The 9,794-nt window shown below is 33.3% G+C and overlaps 1 long non-coding RNA gene across 1 annotated transcript; it reads right to left on the reverse strand.

Moving 5' to 3' along the window:
* Nucleotides 1-4,812: 4,812 nt before the first annotated feature.
* LOC311606882 lies at nucleotides 4,813-8,229 on the reverse strand. Its single transcript, XR_014782444.1, has 3 exons — nucleotides 8,084-8,229; nucleotides 6,294-6,335; nucleotides 4,813-6,202 (listed from the first exon to the last, which is right to left on the reverse strand). It is a non-coding gene; the product is annotated as an uncharacterized lncRNA (long non-coding RNA).
* Nucleotides 8,230-9,794: the final 1,565 nt, after the last annotated feature.

The following is a 9,794-nucleotide window of genomic DNA, read 5'->3' on the forward strand; positions in this document are numbered from 1 at the left end:
GCAATGTCGTAATGGTGGTGAAATGTTGAAAGTATTTAACTGCAGTATTTTTGCACCTTAAATATAGAGTCATGTTTGAATTTCCTTTCTTTTACTCACAGATTTTTTGTTATATTTTCACAGATGTCAGCAAAACAGTTAGAAAATAATGTTTTATTAATACATTTTTATTGTAATTTTCTCAAGTCCATGATACCTCTTTCTTATAAGTCTTCCTTTCATTTTTCATCACACTGTATATATAAACACCAACTCCCTCTCAAACACTGACCCATTATTTCTCACATATGTGTCTCTCTCTATGGTTTAAAGCACTAAATTGACAGTCCCGTGGAAATGGGAGCATACAAGTCTATCATAGCTCCTGTAATAAAACACTGTCCTCTGACATCTTGCCACCTGTGTATAGGTCAGCTGTCTTTTCTCATCCTGCCCTTGGACGGAAGTGCATGCTTTTCTGAAGAGAAGATTTCCATGATGTTTCTCCTGATGCCACTGTAACGTTGGGTTCACTTGTTGCGTTGCAGTGGAATCTTTGACGGAAGATTCTTCAACTGGAAAGAACACGATAAAATAGCAGAATACTTCTCTTCAATAACTTTTACTTTCTTTTCTTTAATTTTAATTTTATTAATTTTTCAGATTACAACTCAAATGTTATTCCATCACTTCTATCCTCCCATTCCTCCCTCTCTCTCCCGTTAAGTGAAGAATGTTGTGGGACATGCCTTTTGGGCTACTGTCCAATTATAAGTGAGTATATACCACGTGGCTCTTTCTGCTTCTGAGTTAACTCACTCAGTATGATCATTTCTAGTTCCATCCATTTGTCCACAAATTTCTGTATTTCCTTGTTTTTAATAGCTAAGTAGTGTTCCATATCGTAAATGTACCACAGTTTCTTCATCCATTCTTCAACTGAGGGACATTTAGGCTGCTTCTATGTTCTGGCTATTATGAATAAGGCTGCTATGAACATGGTTGAGCATATGTCCTTGTTGTGTGGTAGACAATTTTCTGGGTATATTCCAAGAAGTGGAATAGCTGAGTCTTGAGGAAGCCCTACTCTCAGTTTTCTGAGAAAGAGCCAGATAGATTTCCAAAGCGGTTGTACAAGTTTGCATTCAAACCGGCAATGAAGGAGTGTTCCTCTTTCTCTACATCCTCGCCAGCATGTGGTAACACATGGATTTTTTATCTTAGTCATTCTGATGGGTATTAGATGGAATCTCAGAGTGTTTTGATTTGTTTTTCTCTGATGACTAAAGATGATGAGCATTTCTTTAAGGGTTTTTCAGCCATTCGCTATTGCTCTGTTTAGAATTCTCTGTTTAGTTCTGAGCCTCATTTCTCAATTGGGTTATTTGGTTTGGTGGTGTTTAATTTCTTGAGTTCTTTATATATTTTGGATATTAGACCTTTGTCAGATGTAGGGCTGCTAAAGATCTTTCCCAGTCTGTAGGCTGTCACTTTGTTCTGTTGACAGTTTCTCCTGCCTTACAGAAGCTTCTCAGCCGCATGAGGTCCCATTTATTAATTGTTGAAATTAAGGCCTGGGCTGATGGTGTTCTGTTCAGGAAGTTGTCTCCTGTGTCAACATGTTCCAGGTTCTTCCCCACTTTTTCTTCCAAACGATTTAGTGTCTCTGGTTTTATGTTGAGGTCTTTAATCCACTTGGACTTGAATTTTGTCCATTGTGATAAATACAGGTCTAATTGCATTTTTCTACATGTAGACATCCAGTTAGATCAGTACCATTTGTTGAAGATGCTCTCCTTTTCCCATTGAATAGATTTGGCTTCTTTGTCAAAAATCAAGTAACTGTATCTGTGTGGATTCATTTCTGGGCCTTCAATTCGATTCCACTGATCAACCAGCCTATTGATGTGCCACTACCATGCTGTTTTAATTACTATTGCTCTACAGTACAGCTTGAGATTGGTTAAGGAGATTCCTCCATAGGATCTTTTATTGTAGAGGATTGTTTCAGCTCTGGGTTTTTTGTTTTTCCATATGAAGTTGAGAATTGATCTTTCAATGTCTTTTAAAATTTGTGTAGGTATTTTAATAAGGATTGCATTGAATCTGTAAATTGCTTTTGGTAAAATGGCCATTTTTACTATGCTAATTCTCCCGATCCATGAACAAGGGAGATCTGTTGATCTTCTGATATCATCTTCAATCTCTTTCTTCAGAGACTTAAAGTTTTTTTTTTTTTCAAACAAGCCCTTCACTTGCTTGGTTAGAATTACTCCTAGATATTTTGTGTTGCTTGTGGCTGTCATGAAGAGTGTAGTTTTTCTAATTTCTTCCTCTGCATGATTGTCCTTTGTATATAGGAAGACTACTGACCTTTTTAAGTTAATTTGGAAACCAGCCAATTTGCTGAAAGTGTTTATCAGCTGTATGAGTTCTCTGGTGGAATTTTGAGGGTCACTTATGTCCACTATCATATCATCTGCAAATAAGGATAATTTGACTTCCTCCTTTCTCATTTGGATCCCCTTGATCTCCTTTTGATGTCTTATTACTCTGGCTAGAACTTCAAAACCATATTGAAGAGATATGGAAAAAGTGAGCAGCCTTTTCTTGTCCCCAATTTTAGAAAAATTTCCTTGAATATCTCTCCATTTAATTTGATATTGGCCATTGGCTTGCTGTATATAGCCTTTATTGTGTTTAGTTATGTGCCTTTTATTCTCAATCTCTCCAAAACTTTAAACATGAAAGGGTTTGGATTTTGTCAAATGCTTTTTCTGAATCTAAGGAGATGATCATGTGGTTTTTCTCTTTCAGTTTGTTTATATGGTGGATTACACTGATGGACTTCCATACATTTAATGATCCTTGCATGCCTGGAATGAAGCCTACCTGGTCATGATGAATGATATCTTTGATATGTTCCTGTAATCGTTTTGAGAGTATTTTATTGAGTATTTTTGCATCAATGTTCATAAGAGAAATTGGTCTGAAATTCTCTTTTTTGTTGGGTCTTTGTCGGGTTTAGGTATCAACATGACTGTGGCTTCATGGAATGAATTTAGTAATGTTCCATCCATTTCTATCTTTTGGAGTACCTTGAAGAGTATTGGTATTAGCTCTTCTTTGAAGGTCTGGTAGAATTCTGCCCTGAAACCATCTGGCCCTGGGCTTTTTTTGGTTGGGAGACTATCAATGATTGCTTCTATTGCTATAGGATTAATAGGACTATTTAATTTGTTTAACTAATCTTGAATCAATTTTGGCAAGTGGAAGCGATCAAGAAAATTGTACATTTCCCTTGGATTTACAAATTTTGTGGCATATATACCTTTAAAGTAGGTTCTTATGATTCTTTGTATTTCTTCGGTGTCTTTTATTATGTTTCCATTTTCATTTATGATTTTTGTTAATTAGGATAGTGTCTCTCTGCCTCTTAGTTAGTTTGGCTAACGGTTTCTCTATCTTGTTGCTTTTCTCAAAGAACCAGCTCCTGGTTTTGTTGATTCTTTGACTTGTTCTCTTTCTTTCTAATTTATTGATTTGTCTTTTTTTCCTTAGGGCTTCCAGATGTGTCATTAAGTTGCTTATGTGGGATGTTTCCAATTTCTTTATAAAGGCATTTAATGCTATGAATTTTCCTGTTAGCACTGCCTTCAATGTGTCCCATCAATTTGGGTATGATGTTCCTTCATTTTCATTGAATTTTAGGAAGTCCTTAATTTCCTTCTTTATTTCTTTCCTGACCCAGGTGTCATTAAGTGGAGAGTTGTTCAGTTTCCATGTGTGTGTAGGTTTTTGTTATTTCTGTTGTTGTTGAAGTCTAGCCTCAGACCATGGTGATCTGATAGGATACCAGGTATTATTTCAATCTTCTTGTATGGTTGAGGCTTGCTTTATGACTCCTATGTGATCAATTTTGGAGAAGGTTACATGGGGTGCTGAGAAGAAGGTATAGTCCTCTGTGTTTGGGTGAAAAGTTCTGTAAATATCTGTTAGGTCCATTTGATTCATGGTGTTGATAAATGATGTTATTTCTCGGCTTAGTTTCTGATGCAATGACCTATCCTTCAGTGAAAGTGGGCTGTTGGAGGCTTCCACAATTAATGTTTGGGGATCAATGTGTAACTCTTACTTTCTTAGAAGAGAGTAGCACATGCTTTCCAAAAGTGACATTGAGGCATCAGTGTGAGAAAACATATGGATGATATTTCTTTTGCACATTTCCCAGGTTCAGAGACGAACCATCAGTCCAGTCTTTCACTTAAGAAACAGCATCAATTTATAGTTAGTGTTGTAAGTTAAAATAGGAACACTTACATTTTCTTTTCCTAGCTTAACAATTTTCAGGGCTACCACTGTTTCTGATTAGGTGTCACTGTTTCTGCTCAACTATTACTACTTTTATAGAAAGGTAAGAGGAAAGGAAATGTCTCACTTCCAGATGTGATAAGCTTGGGTTACAACTAGTATCTGTCATTAATTTAACTTTTCAGAAAATAAATACCCTCAACGAAAAATCAGGCACTATGATTGTTTTTAACACAAAGTAGAAGAATATTATTTCTCAATACTTATTTTCTGCTTTACTAAAACATCAAATTGATAAGCTCACAATCTCTTGGATATAAGTCTACAAGTGAACCAATGTTTAAGTATATCAGTTTTTGTTTGTTTATTTGTTTGTGTTGTTCTATTTTGTTTCGTCTTTTGGCAGACAGAGAGAGAGACAAAGACGTACCAAGTTAACCTTCTGTTACTTCATATTATTTAATTATATTTCAGTATTCATATGAAAATAACATCATGATAAAATTTTAAATAAAACCCAGTAGCTAGTTAATGTGAATTGAGTAACCTCTGAAAGTAAGGAAAACGTACACACATTGTATTTGCACTCCGATCACAGTGGAAATAACTTTTTGATAAAAATGTCAATGCTAATTTATTTAGCAAATAAAAAGCACAATACTTGATTTAGTGATATTAATAGTAATATTTCCTGGATCCTTATCATTATATAAAACACAAGCAATACTAGATAATTGGTTTGAAATCATTTGACAACACAAATATTCTTCTAAAAATGAGCAATAATAGATCTCATTCAGCAAAAATTACAGTGCGTCTAGATCGTTATTTCTGACATTCAGCGGTTAACATCCAACTTCATTACTGAAGACACTTTTCATAGCTGAACACTCCAAAATAACAACTGCAACAGAACACTTATGAATAATACATGAAGTTGGAATTTACATTTTTCATTAGTAAAACTGCCTATTTCTTTCACAAGAATATTGTTTATTTGGGTAAATAATACAAAACCACAGCTTTTTATAATTCTTGTGCAAACTGAAAAGTATCAGTGATAAGCTCCCTCAACAGAAGGACTTAAAATGTTAGGTCCTGACTACCCCCTGACAGATTCATATTTTCCATGGGATAATTGCTAACAATGTAGAGAGAGTAAGGAACTTCTTGTCAGATATGGTATTAAACATATAATTTGTTGGCATGGACAGGACAAAACCCCATTGAAAGCTGTCTTATCCTTTTGTACTTCTTAACCTTGGTCATTTGCAACAAAGTGTTTTCCTATGGTTTCTGCTAGCTCTGTGGGTAATTAGAGAAATTCATGAATATTTATAGAAACAATCGTGAATGACAAAAAGCCATAGCTTCAATGGCTAGCTAAAGTTTCTCAATACTCCCAGTCTGTTTACACGCCTTCTGTCACAATGATCCCACTTGCTCCTTAGTTCAACAGTGGACAAAGACTATTTAGTATTTTATGAGTTTCACATTAAATTTTTCTTTTCTACTCCAACAACACATGCAAGCTGAAGGTCAAATGAAGTCATAGAAATAGTATTACACATTTGTGAAACTGAAGGAACTCATCCTTTTTTTATTCAACTGTTCTGAATTTCTGATATGTCCACTACGTCCACTGACCCACACTTCTGCTTTGGATGGAGACAGCGAATGATTCCCAGTGCTGAAGACGAAAATTCATCTTGTGGATGATCACATCAGGTGTTCTCTATTTGTCTGCAATATACATATCCATCTTGTTTCTTGAGATTTCCTCTTACAATAATAATAATAATGACTGGCATCTTCAAGCATTTGTATGGTGGGCAGGTTTTTCTTCTAGTTTTTATGTATTCATCCACAGGTTCCTCAGCATTGGTTACTTCAGGTATTAAGGGAAGCAGTACTGCAAAATTGTAGGTGGTTTGTAGTGACTATCCATTAAACACCAGGGACACCTGTTTTTATTACATAACCAGAGAAGTCTCTAGACTTACCAGTCTCCTGCACAGAATGATAGTCTCATGGGAACCATTGATCTAAAATAGGAGATATTGAAACATTCCTATTTTGTAAGTGATACAACTTGAAATGTGGATGTTACCAACGTATTCTCAGAAATCAGTCATGCAGAATGAGTCATGTCTATAACCTGTCCTCAAAAAAGCACTTATTTACTGGATATAAACATCTCCAGCTTTGTCCATGAGTTGGTGAAAATTATTATACAATATTACATTATATTAAGTTTGTCATATTATATAATATGATCTGGTGGTTTTGAATTTCTTGAGTAAGTGAACTAGAAGTCCTAAAAACAATGTGAGCAATCTTGGGAAGCAATGTATGTTTAACTTTACTGATTTGTATAGAAACTCGGATTGCCTCATCTCTATTGGAATAAAAAAGCAAGCAAGCAAACAAACAAACAATGGAATAACTTAAGGATCAAGGAACTATCTCAGCAGATAAAGGCACTTATTATCAAGCTTGATGACCTGAGTTTGATCTCCAAAACCCAATCAGTGTCAGAGAAAAATTGAGTTCTGAAAACTATTCTGTTAATAAAGCAGAATGAGAATTTTCTCCCCACCCATGCCAGGCCAACCACATAGTGCATGCATTGGAGTGCATGCACACAAACACACTATAAGTAATGGATTTAAAACAATTTAGAAAGCAGTATATTCAAAAGTGTACGAGCCTTTAAATGAGATTATTTGATACATATTGACTGCCTGACAAAACACGTGATATAAAATAACTTCTCAGTAAATATCATTTTTGCTAAAGAAATGATCACCTCTTTCTCTCCTATTAAAGTTGATTTCTAGATATCAGATATCTGTTCTTCCAAAAATTTTCACAGTTGATCTCAACCTGGATAATGGTAACAATAGTAGCTAATGTTACTGATTATATAGCATTTAAGTTTTGTTTAAATTCTATCATTCTTCCATGTTAATTTTGTTTCTCTAAATTGTGAGTTACTGTAGATAGTATCTTAAATTTTATATATATATATATATATATATATATATATATATATATATATATATATAATAAATCCAGAAAAGAAGTTAATCCAGTTTTTTAAAGGCTCACTGAGAAAATTCTTGCTTTTAATTTGCTTCCTATAGAGCACTTTCAATGTTCCTATAGCATCTTGAAGAGTGATCTTTCCATAGGTAAACATTTTATACACATACTTCAGAAAATATGTAAAGCTTTTGTTACAGCACAGGTCCTAAACATTTCTAAGTGAATGAGAGGGGATTAACTTTAAACACTGAATAGAATACCTCACTGATTGAATCTCTGATACTAACATTATTCTGCAAGCCGATGATAAAAGAATGAGCAATTAAGTGGACAAGGGAAAGCAATATCAAATGAATTCTCAGGGACTTAGTTATAACACTCATACCCAAGAGCTTCTCAGACTTGAACACTTAATTTATATCTTATAGGTTTATACAAAAAAATATAAAAAAACAAAGGTTATCAGTATCTGTTGAAGGAACTTAACAATTTTACATAATGACAATTTATACATAATAAAATGTTAGAAAAGTCAGTGTAGAAATAAATGTATCAATAATAGGCTTACATAAATGAAAGTAGATCAGGATAATCTTAATACTCATATCAGTTGCTATAATTACATTCTCAAATAAACTCCACACAGAAATAAATGGAGAGTTCAGTATCTCACGCCTGCCGTTGGACAAATGACTAAAATGACATCATAGATCAAATGGACTCAAGAGACATTTACAGAACTCACCAAAAGAACTTAAGAATTCCCATTCTCTAAAGCTCATGGGATCTTTCTGAAAGAGATCATATATTGAGATTCTTTTTAAAGTTTCAGTAAGTACAGAAAAATTAAACATCAGTCAAAAGTTAAAGAAAATATAAAATACATGCAGATTAAACAACATACTATTGAATGATGAATATCAGTAAAAGCAGGAAGAGAATAAAATTTAAATTACCAAAATTAAATAAAAATAAAAACTCATTATCATGAAACCTATTGGAGAGGCTGAGGCAGTTATAAAAGAGAGGTTTATCACAATAAGTTCTTACATCAAAAAATCAGAGCTCTCGGGTAAGCTTATGATGAATCTGGACGTATTGGGAAGATAAGAATGAACCAATCTTATAGGAAGGAGGTAGAGAAATAACACATCAGGAAAGAAATTAATCTAAAACAAAAAAAGAAGAAATAGTGGAAAAAAAGAGTTGTTTCTTTGAAAAAGATTGACTACTAGATAAGTTAAACAACGACAGAGAGAAACAAAGACATAATTTTACAATTTAGAGACCTTAAGATGTAGGTGAAGGATAAGTCATGAGGTCATACTTTAAAACTTTGTTGTTCAGTAAACTGGAAAATTTTTAGATTCTTTTCTAAATGGTTATGGCAGACCAAATTTAAACCTCATACTTGCCAATGAAGGCATAGTAAATTCCAAATAAAGTGCTTTAAAAATTTGTTCATAAAATATCTGAAGAATTTTTAGTCTCTTTTGTTCAATCTTGAAAATATTTTCAATTTGAATAAGCATAAACTACTTAGTGAATATATGACCTTAAACAAGAAGGAAACAACTACAACTATCATATTTGGAGCACATATTACAGTTTCATATTTTAAAAATAATCACAGCAGGGATTATTGGTCAGATACCAAAATCTATTACAAGTTCTCTTTATCACCATTAATTAATTAATGTATTAAATTAAAGTATCTGGATTTGACTAGTTAAATCTATATTCTTATTACAGTTAGACATTAAATTCAATAATCCTGTTGCCACTTAAATATCAATTATATTCACTTTTACATAAAAGATAAACATATGTTAAAAATACATTTGCTTTGCTTTTCTCTTTTCAATTAAAATCTCTACCTAAAATAGATGGGAGGAAAAGATTAAATAATTAACTTTTTGTTCATTGGAGACCCCTCCTTATTTTCAATTACATGTTGATTATGTAGCCAAGAAAATTCTACCATGTTAAATTTGATTAAGCAAGGCAGAAAATGCCTTCAAATGAATAGATAGCTGAAACTGGAAAATGTGTTTTGTCTAATTGTGTTAATGAACTGCTCTAATGAGACTTGTTTAGTACAAAAGCCTTTCTGACCTTTTCATTGATTACAAAACAGGATACATCTAATATTTGCAGACTCTTAGTCCATTTTTTCATTTTTAAAAGAGTGAAACATTTAAACAACTTTAACATTGCAGAAAATAATAGAATGAGTAAAAGACCTAAACATTTTGTCAACTCAGCTCTAAAACCATTGATTCTTGTTCTTGGCCAAACCTTCATGTTGTGGTCAATAGTATTTTTTTTTTAATTATTTCCTTTGTAGTCAAAAGTATGGCTGACAGCTTATAGAAATACATAAGAAAGATATTATTTAATCCATAATGTTAACTGTAAGACCTCAGGTTTATGTACCAAACCCAGAAAGCAATATC

This window comes from Acomys minous (assembly GCF_964271855.1).
Source record: "Acomys minous genome assembly, chromosome: 10".
In the NCBI taxonomy this organism is placed as follows: Eukaryota; Metazoa; Chordata; class Mammalia; order Rodentia; family Muridae; genus Acomys; species Acomys minous.